Source organism: Narcine bancroftii, chromosome 4 (genome assembly GCF_036971445.1).
Source record: "Narcine bancroftii isolate sNarBan1 chromosome 4, sNarBan1.hap1, whole genome shotgun sequence".
Lineage (NCBI taxonomy): Eukaryota > Metazoa > Chordata > Chondrichthyes > Torpediniformes > Narcinidae > Narcine > Narcine bancroftii.
In genome coordinates this window covers 32,716,083-32,725,424 of record NC_091472.1, presented here as the reverse complement: position 1 = coordinate 32,725,424, position 9,342 = coordinate 32,716,083, and the positions used below count along the sequence as shown (strand labels likewise).

The 9,342-nt window shown below is 40.7% G+C and overlaps 1 protein-coding gene across 10 annotated transcripts in view; it reads left to right on the top strand.

Moving 5' to 3' along the window:
- LOC138760434 (CAP-Gly domain-containing linker protein 4) overlaps nucleotides 1-9,342 on the top strand; it is a 396,307-nt gene that overhangs the window by 36,257 nt on the left and 350,708 nt on the right. The window contains exon 1 of one of the 10 annotated variants that reach the window (XM_069931022.1): nucleotides 3,387-3,478. The exons of 8 other annotated variants lie outside the window; for them this stretch is intronic. The gene's annotated coding sequence lies outside the window, so the exon portion shown is untranslated. Of the gene's footprint in view, nucleotides 1-3,386; nucleotides 3,479-7,773; nucleotides 7,794-9,342 lie in introns of those variants that run through there. One more of the 10 variants, XM_069931021.1, reaches the window with a different exon arrangement.

Below are 9,342 nucleotides of genomic sequence, written 5' to 3'. Positions count from 1 at the left end.
TTCAATAACATGATACCTAGCCACTTTACTTTGTCTGATAATGCTAACAATTAACTTTCTACAACAGAAGCCAGCACTCTTACATTTTCCTGACCTCCTCTTTAACAGTTCTGCTGCAGCTGTACATGGTACCAATGAGGGCACACATGGAGTACTTGCATTCTGTTCTGGTCTTCATACTTAAGAAAAGATGTACTGGCTTTTGAGGCTGTGCGGAAGAAGGGCACCAGGTTGATTCCGGAGATGAAGGAGAGATTGTGCCTGGCACTAAACTAGAGGTGTCAGTGTACCAGTGAAACACAGAGGTCTACAGTGGTATGAGAGACGAACTGGCAAAAGTTAAAAGGCATCTCTCAGGGAGGATGGCAGAGCAGCAATGGTTGGAGTTTCTGCAAGAAATAAGGAAGGTGCAGGGCAGGTATATTCCAAAAAAGAAATATTTGAATGGAAAAATGACACAATTGTGACTGACAACCTAAGTCAAAGCCTAAGTAAAAACAAGAGAAAGGGCATACAAGGAAGCAAAAAATAGTGGGAAGAGAACTAGGATGCTTTTAAAAGCATAACAAAGGCAACCAAGAAGGTAATTAAGAGGGAAAATATGAACATTGAAAGGAAGCTAGCAAATAATATCACAAAAGGGTACTAAAGGCTTTTAAAAGTATATTAAGAATTTTAAAAAAAGACAGGAGTAGATATCGCCCTATAGAAAATAATGCTGGAGAAATTGTGATGGGAGATAAGAAGATGGGAGAGGAAATGAATGAGTATTCTGCAACAATTTTCACTGTGGAAGATATTAGCAGTATCCGAGACTTTCAAGGGTGTTAAGGAAGAGAGGTGAGTGCAGTCACAATCACCAGAGTGAAGGCACTTGGAAAGCCGAATGGTTTAAGGGTAGATAAGTCTCCTTGACCAGTTGGTTCTGAAAGAATTAGTTGTAGAGATTGTAGAGTCATTGGTTATGATTGTTTAAGAATCAATAGGCTCTGGCATGATTCCAGAGAACTGGAAATGTGGAAATATCACTGCAATTTAAAAAGGAGGTTGGGGGGTAGGGGGAAGGCAGAAGAAAGCAAATTATAGACCTTTTAGCTTAACAAGGTTGAGAGATTGTTGAAGTCGATTGTGAAGGTTACAGTGTCAGCATGGGTTCCTTGATGGAAGATCTTGCCTGACAAACCTACTGCAATTTTATGAGGAAATTACAAGCAGGCTAGGAAAGGACATGCAGTGGATATTGTATACTTGGATTTCCAAAAGTCCTTTGACAAGGTGCCACATATGACAAGATGAAAGCCCAAGGAATTTCAGGAAACATACTAGCATGGGCAGAGCATTGGCTGATCAACAGGAAACAAAGTAAGAATAAGGAATTGCATTCTGGTTAGCTACCAGTTACTAGTGATGTTCCACTGGGGTCGGTGTGGGAGCCACTTTTTACATTGTATGTTAATGATTTGGATTGTGGAATAAATGGCTTTGTGGTTAAGTTTGCAGATGATATAAAGATAGTTAGAAGGGCAAATTGTGAGGAGGAAATGGAGAGGCTGCAGAGAGACTTAGATTAGAGGAATAGACAAAGAAATGGCAAATGAAGTACAATGTTGAACTGTACCAGTATATGGTCTTGCACTTTGGTAGAAGGAATAAAAGGGCAGACTATTATTTGGATGTGAAGAAAATTCAAAATTTGGAGGTGCAAAGGCACTTGGGGGTCCTCATGCAGGATACTCTAAAGCAGGGGTGTCAAACTCAAATTCACGGAGGGCCAAAATTAAAAACTTGGACTAAGTCGAGGGCCGAACTAAATATTTATTGAAAATTTTCAACAACATCTGCATGTTTTCTCTTCTTTCAACATATGTAATGTTAAACTTTTTCTTATTAAAATAAATGTTTAATAATAGTTTTGGATAAACTCTTTCCAGAAGCATTAACAAATGAGAAATAAAATATTCAATAAATAATATTTCTCTATAGAGGATTTGTCAAATGTTGCTAGTGTGCTGTCGAATAGTAAAATCTGAGGGCTATTGAGAATGTGGGAGAATAACATGATTCCTGAAACAATCAAATGGGTGACTGATTGTGGGCATGAACTCTAGCAGGGTTATTTGCCATGCCCTTTTTCCATTGGTACAGATATCCTTTGATTTACACACATTTCAAGTTTTATGTCTAATGAGCTTGTATCCAGGTGCAGGACCATTTTTAACCAGGAATATATTTATCACTGTGACATGAAACTATTGGAAGATCGTTTTATCCTGAGATTAAAGTTCATAATACTTACTCAGGCCTGTGTGCGGGAGGGGGGGGTTTGCGGGCGATCGGGTTGGACAACGACAGTGCGGGGGCATCGGCTCTCGCTGCAGGGTGGCATCTTGGCGGATCAGCGCCCCTGTCACTGAGTTGCGGGTCGGCCTGCGGCAGGGAGGGAAAGTGGGCAACGGTCCTGGCGAGGTCAGGCCCGAGGCCTCCGGTTCCGGGTGCTGGGAAGCAGCCTTGGCTTCCCCTGACACCGGCCAGGCCCCAAAACCAGAGTCCGCGGTTATACCCTGCAACGTAAACAGAGGAGGTGGGGGCGATTAGCGGGCTGACACCAATGCATTCTGGGATTTGTTGTATTACTGTGCATGCACTATACTGGCGTGGTGGACAGCGGGCCACCTCTAATACATTTTTGAAATGATCTTGCGGGCCAAATATAATTATATCGCGGGCCAAATTTAACCCACGGGCCAGAGTTTAACATGTGTGCACTAAAGAAAGGCTTCCCAAACTTTTTAAGCTGATTGAACCCTTTTCGGTGCACTTGGAAATTGTGGAACCCAAATCATTTACAGTTTAAAAGACCTGGTATATACACAAGCAAAGTAAGAAAATAAATAAACTCATCATTCCCACGTTGAGATAATTTGTTGCCTCTAATTTACATTTAATCAATGGGATCGCCTCTGACATGATAATGGGAGGGGGTCTCCACTCAGTAATTGGTTGAGGCGGTGACTGACAAGAGAAGATCAGAACACTGCTGATGTTACCTCCTTTGCCATGCCAGAATTGCCGGCTGTTGGTTGACAGGCAAGGTGGGCAGAAGTTTGTGTCACAATGGTGGGGAAGGTGCCTCCATCTGGTGATGATTGGCTGCGCGCAGACGAGTGGGCCGCTGATTGACAGGTGACCCCTCACTGAGCGTCACAATGTGAGCTTCACCCACTGATTGGCTGCATGGGCAGGCTGCAGGAGCTGTCACAATCTCCCCTCCCCCCACCCCCCATAATCCCCTCTCACCTGTGTAATTGGCCCTGGTGGTGATTGACAGGATGTTGGTTATGTCACCCACCATTACCGGTTGGTGATTTGATAGGCGTGGTAAGCAGGCACACCCCCCCAATCGAACCCATCTGCCCAGTGGTGTCATTTTCTTTGAATGTTGAAGGACAGAGTAGATGTTATAAAGTTGTTTCCAATGGTAAGGGAGTCAAGGACAAGAGGGCAAAACTTCAGGATTAATGGTTTTAGTTGCTGTGGATGGACTACCATCTCATTTCTTCAGACCCTGATGCTAGTTACAAATCTACCCATATTTCTGACCCCTGGTGTTACAGATTCCGATCCTGACTCCAGCTACATATCTGGCCCACAGTCGAGACTTCTATCTTGGCTGCTCTCCAAACCTTTAGTTTTGTTTGCAGGTCCTGTTTGCACATCTGGATTCCCAACTTATATTCTATATTAATGAGTGAATCAAATAATGGTCCATCAGGATTTCTAAACATTTGGGTACCAGATTATTGGCATTGTAGTATGCATTATCTCTGAGATGAGATGCAACAACCAATAAACAGCACCTTCCAACTCCTCACCTCTATCGCTTGTAAGGATTAGGATAACAGCTACTTGTGTAGATTACAGCAGGGAAGTTTGTTGGAATAAAAAATGCTGAGGAGATCTGAACATTAACATCTCAATAAAAAAATACTTCAAATGGATAGGGAACTAATAAGTGAAGGATATAAACTAAAAAATCTTCATTTGAAGGATAAAGGAAAAGGTTTGCTAAAATTATTTTGCCTTCAGACAATGCTGCAAGTTTGAGGATTAAAAAAAAACTAATGATATATTCCTTTTTTGAAAAACTTTTCTTTGCATAAATTTGGTCATATTACCATAGTTCTTCAGTACAGTATATCCAATGCACTTAGTTGCTATTAGTTGTTACCTTCATAAACTTGACGATCACTTGACACTTCTTGCTGAAGACATTTGCAAGTGCTTAGCTGCTCTTGCAACTAAGTTCTGATACAGAACACAAAAATTATACTTGTAACTCAATGTTGTTCATTTGATTTATACTTTATTGCATCAATTTGTTACAAAGTTAACAGCTTTCTGGATATTTTGTGAAGAAACGGGCTTAAAATTTGATCCCTAATTGAGTGTTATGCCACGATTATCTATTCTAAATTATTGACCAAATTAAAACATATGGGTTTGATGATGTGCATCCTAGCATTTTGAAGAAAGTGGATCTGGAAAATGAGAATACATTAGTTCTTTGAAAACTGGAAGCTAGCAAATGTAACTTGTTATGCACATAACAAGATGATGTTATGCCTGACATCATTTGATAAGAAAATGCTGCTCTTTTTGGATAAAGATTACAGAGTACTTGTAAAATAATAATACAATTGAGCTGAGTCATTATGGATTTATGAAAGGATATTATGTTGGACTAATCTCTAAGGTGGTAAGGTGGCGAAAAGTATGGTGGTGTAAATAGTAAGAGGAGTTTAGTAATTGTGGAGGTAGCTTACATTAATTATTCAGCTGTATATGACTTTGATAAGGCCTCATTTGGAATACTGTGAGCTGTTCTGATTATCTAGCAATAGGAAGGATGTCATTAAATTGGAAAGGATGTGATGAATGATGTCACTGGGACTTAGGTTTGAGTTATGAGGAGAGGCTAAATGGATTTGGACTTTTTTTTTCCATAGGGTGTAGGATGTTAGGTATATATGTCTGCGTGATGACGTTGTCATTCCATTATATGGGCAGGAACAGAAAACCACTTTTAGCTTGTATTAAACTATTAAAGAAACTTCACTCCTCTGTGTACTGAAACCATGAATACATAACAGTGGCGACAAGTCTGGACCACTTCTCCAGACACTGGAGGGAAAATTAAACAGGGAAATGTCATACCACCAATGGAAGTGTAACCCCTGAAGGCAAAGAACCCAGAAAAGTTGGAAAGTACCCTGATGGCTTCTCCAATGGCTTCTATCACTCGGGTAAGACAATCCAAGAGAGAGAGGCATCTTTCTGAAAGACTGAAGGACTATGTGCAGTGACTAGCTGTGCGGTCCACTCATTCTGATGTTATTCCATAATCCTCAATTTAATCAATGTAATCTTCACCATTTGTCTAGGGCCACCACATAGTTATCATAGTTTTAGTGTTGCCAATCTGTTATTTACACAGAGCTTTTATTTTGTGTGGGGAGGTGAGGGAAGAGTGTTATGTATATACGTCTGCATGCATATGATGTCATCACGCCCTTCGTGATGAAGTTCCTACTCCATTATAAACTGAGGTCCTCCATCAGCCAGCTCCCCACCATGACTACCAGCCCCCCCACATCTCCATCGGGCACACAGAACTCAAAATGGTCAACCAGTTTACCTACCTCGGCTGCACTATATCATCTGATGCAAGGATCGACAAAGAGATAAATAGACTCGCCAAGGCAAATAGTGCCTTTGGAAGACTACACAAAAGAGTCTGGAAAAACAACCACCTGAAGAAACACACAAAGATCAGCATGTACAGAGCCATTGTCATACCCATTCTCCTGTTCGGCTCTGAATCATGGGTCCTCTACCGGCATCACCTACGGCTCCTAGAACGCTTCCAGCAGCGCTGTCTCCGCTTCATCCTCAACATTCATTGGAATGACTTCATCACCAACATCGAAGTACTTGAGCTGGCAGAGTCCGCAAGCATCGAATCCATGCTGCTGAAGATCCAACTGCGCTGGGTGGGTCACGTCTCCTGAATGGAGGACCATCGCCTTCCCAAGATCGTGTTATATGGCGAGCTCTCCACTGGCCACCGAGACAGAGGCGCACCAAAGAAGAGGTACAAGGACTGCTTAAAGAAATGTCTTGGTTCCTGCCACATTGACCACCGCCAGTGGGCTGATATCGCCTCCAAATGTGCATCTTGGCGCCTCACAGTTCGGTGGGCAGCAACCTCCTTTGAAGAAGACCGCAGAGCCCACCTCACTGACAAAAGACAAAGGAGGAAAAACCCAACAGCCAACCCAATCAACCAATTTTACCTTGCAACCGCTGCAACCGTGCCTGCCTGTCCCGCATCGGACTTGTCAGTCACCAACGAGCCTGCAGCAGACGTGGACATACCCCTCCATAAATCTTCATCCATGAAGCCAAGTCAAAGAAGATATACTGTACTGGTGGGAACCACATTTAGTTTTAGCTTGTATTAAACTATGAAAGAAGTTTCACATCTCTGTGTGCTTATGTATTGCTAAAACCATGAATATATAACAGGAGACTTTGGAATGGTCACACAAATTATATATGGAGATATATAAAATTATGAGGGTCATGGATAAGGTGGAAAGTAGGACAGTCTAAACCTAGAAGCAAAGATTTAAAGTAAGGGAGAACTATTTGAACAATTTCCTCATAGAGAAGGTAGTATGCATTTGGAATGAGCTGCTGGAGTAAGTGGGAGAGATGGGTACAGTTGCTACAGGTTATGATTAGGAAGAGGATGTATGCCAAGTCCAGACAAATGGGACTATCTTGTATCAGCAACTTGATCAGCACAGTCGAGTGGCAAAAGTCTGTTTTCATGCTGTATAGCCTTATGACTATAAACCACCATGATAAGAACACATAAGGAATATTGAATTCTGGTTTGATCTTTCTACCAAAGTAATGATACTTTTCAATTGAGGATCTGCTACAAAGGTTCATCTCCTAGGATAGTGAGTTTGTCATAAGATGGGGGATTAATCACACTAGACATGTATGGGATCAATGCAGAAATGCCGTTCTGCGGTAGAAGACGAGGCATAATTTTATAGATGGTGGATCAGACACAAGCGGGCAAATGGTTTACTCCTCATTTAATTTATGTTATATTTATTCAAATACCTTTGACCAATGTGCACAGGAGACTGCAGATGTTGGAATCTGCAGCTAAACACAAGCCAGTGGAGTAGGAACCGCTACTTTACTGAATTCCTGCAGCAGATAATGTTTGATTATTGATGAATATCCACTTGATAATTCTGTGCCAGGAAAGAAATGTCTCTCTTTTCTCAATTAAACTTAAGAGTGAGTATCTGGTGTATTTGGAGATTCACCCTTACAGTGACTTAACATTTTAAGTTGACATGCTGCCTCAATTGTGGCTGGGACAGCGATGGTTAATTGTTCATTACTGTCATCTGAGCAGTGCTCAGTGTTCACATGATCGGGAAGTGTATTGAGTCAATAAATACTTGGATGGGTTTTCAGAACCCGAAATAGCTGGTGGGCTATATATAGATGATTCTTCTATATGTGAATCTTCATGGTAACATACTTGTTGGCTTTAATTTCAGTCGGTTGCCTCTTGCAATTTTTCAGGTAGTTTGACCAATATTGATGTATCTGATTGGATTATCGGTGTATAAAATCAGTATGAGCGAGTGGTACTTCTGCTCCACTGTGTAAATTTTAAAATTATTTCACAATGTTACAAGCTCGTAAGTATTAAGTCTTAATTTGCACAACTAAAATGATACCTCCAATTAAAAGACTCTGTTAAGTAATGTTCAAATGTTTGATGAAAGTGCATTTGAAGTTTTGAAATTTGTTATTTTGAATCAGTGAAAATGTTTGGTGCATGTCACAGGATAAAGATAATTTGATGTGCAAGTCACAATTATTTTCATTTATTTAATATAAGGTACTATTTAAATGTTGCTTTTATTGAAATAGTTCAGGTTATAAAGTGCTTTGCTTTGGAAATTGCTTTATCACTGGGGTAAAATGCCTTTCATTTCCATGCTATTTGCATATCTGAAGATTTGACCAAAGATTTCCTGGCTTGAGTTGTGTTTGCTCCTTTTAGTTGGTAAGGTGAGACGAGAACAAGCGGACATGGGTTAAGGGTGAAAAATGATATGTTTAAAGGGAGCATCAAGGAGAACTTCTTCACACAGGCTTGATTTTGAAATCAAAGAAAATTTGGATAGATACTTGGATGGGAGGGGTATGGAGGGCTACGATCTAGGTAAATGTCAATGTATAGCTTGGTGCAGACTAGATGGGCCAAAGGGCCTGTTGCTGTGCTGTCATATAAAGAGGACATGATCCAGGCTTAAATTGTACTGTTTAAGCTATAAATCCTTGAATATCATTTTGTTATTGATTTTGATCCTTGACCAAACTTTTTGTCCACAATTCTCTCCTTCAAATCATTTCAGTGAGAAAATTTGGCTGTTCAATTGTTGGAAAATCACAGATGTGGGTTGTGCAATTTCAGCTCTCAATAGATGTGGTGCATTGCTAAATAGAAAATTTATTGGTTGACTGACTGAGCTTTTCTAGTAATTTCCTTTATTTCAAATTACCAACTGCATGTTGTCCATCTCATTATTTCAGGATGTGGCAGTTGCTAGAAATCTGAAACGAAGGCCCCTGTGAAGAGAAGCATAGTTGATATTTTGAGTTGATGAATTATCTTGATGAGTGTTTTTTGTCATGTTATTTCTAGTGTCTGCAATTTTTTTTCCTCCTTTGTCCCCTTCTTACCCTCCTTTCCAACCCATCTATTTACAATTCCTCCAGATAGATTAACTACCATTACCCTCTCTTATATGCTTTTCATACAGCCACTTCATTCCGAGACATTTTCCTTTTTTTCCAGAATGAGTGCTGTGTAAAAAAGCACGGAGACAGAATGGGGGTGTCATTTCCAGTCTCGTCTTTTTTCCGCAAAGGGACCAAGTAAAATTCCCGGAACGCCTGCAGTGTAAATTGCATTTATGGCATTCCAGGACCAATTTGGCTAACTAATATGATGTGCGATGACATTCAATGATGCATAATGTGCGTGACATTTCAGCGCGAGATCTGAAAATTTGAAACCCACAGTCAGTCAGTTATTAGCATTCAACAGCCCACATTCAGTTCACAGCATCCAATGACCATGATGTCTGCCAACTGGAGTGATTCTGACATCCATGAGCTCCTCACCATTCGTGCGGAGAACGAAATTAACCGGCACATAATGGGCATGGTGAGGATGGA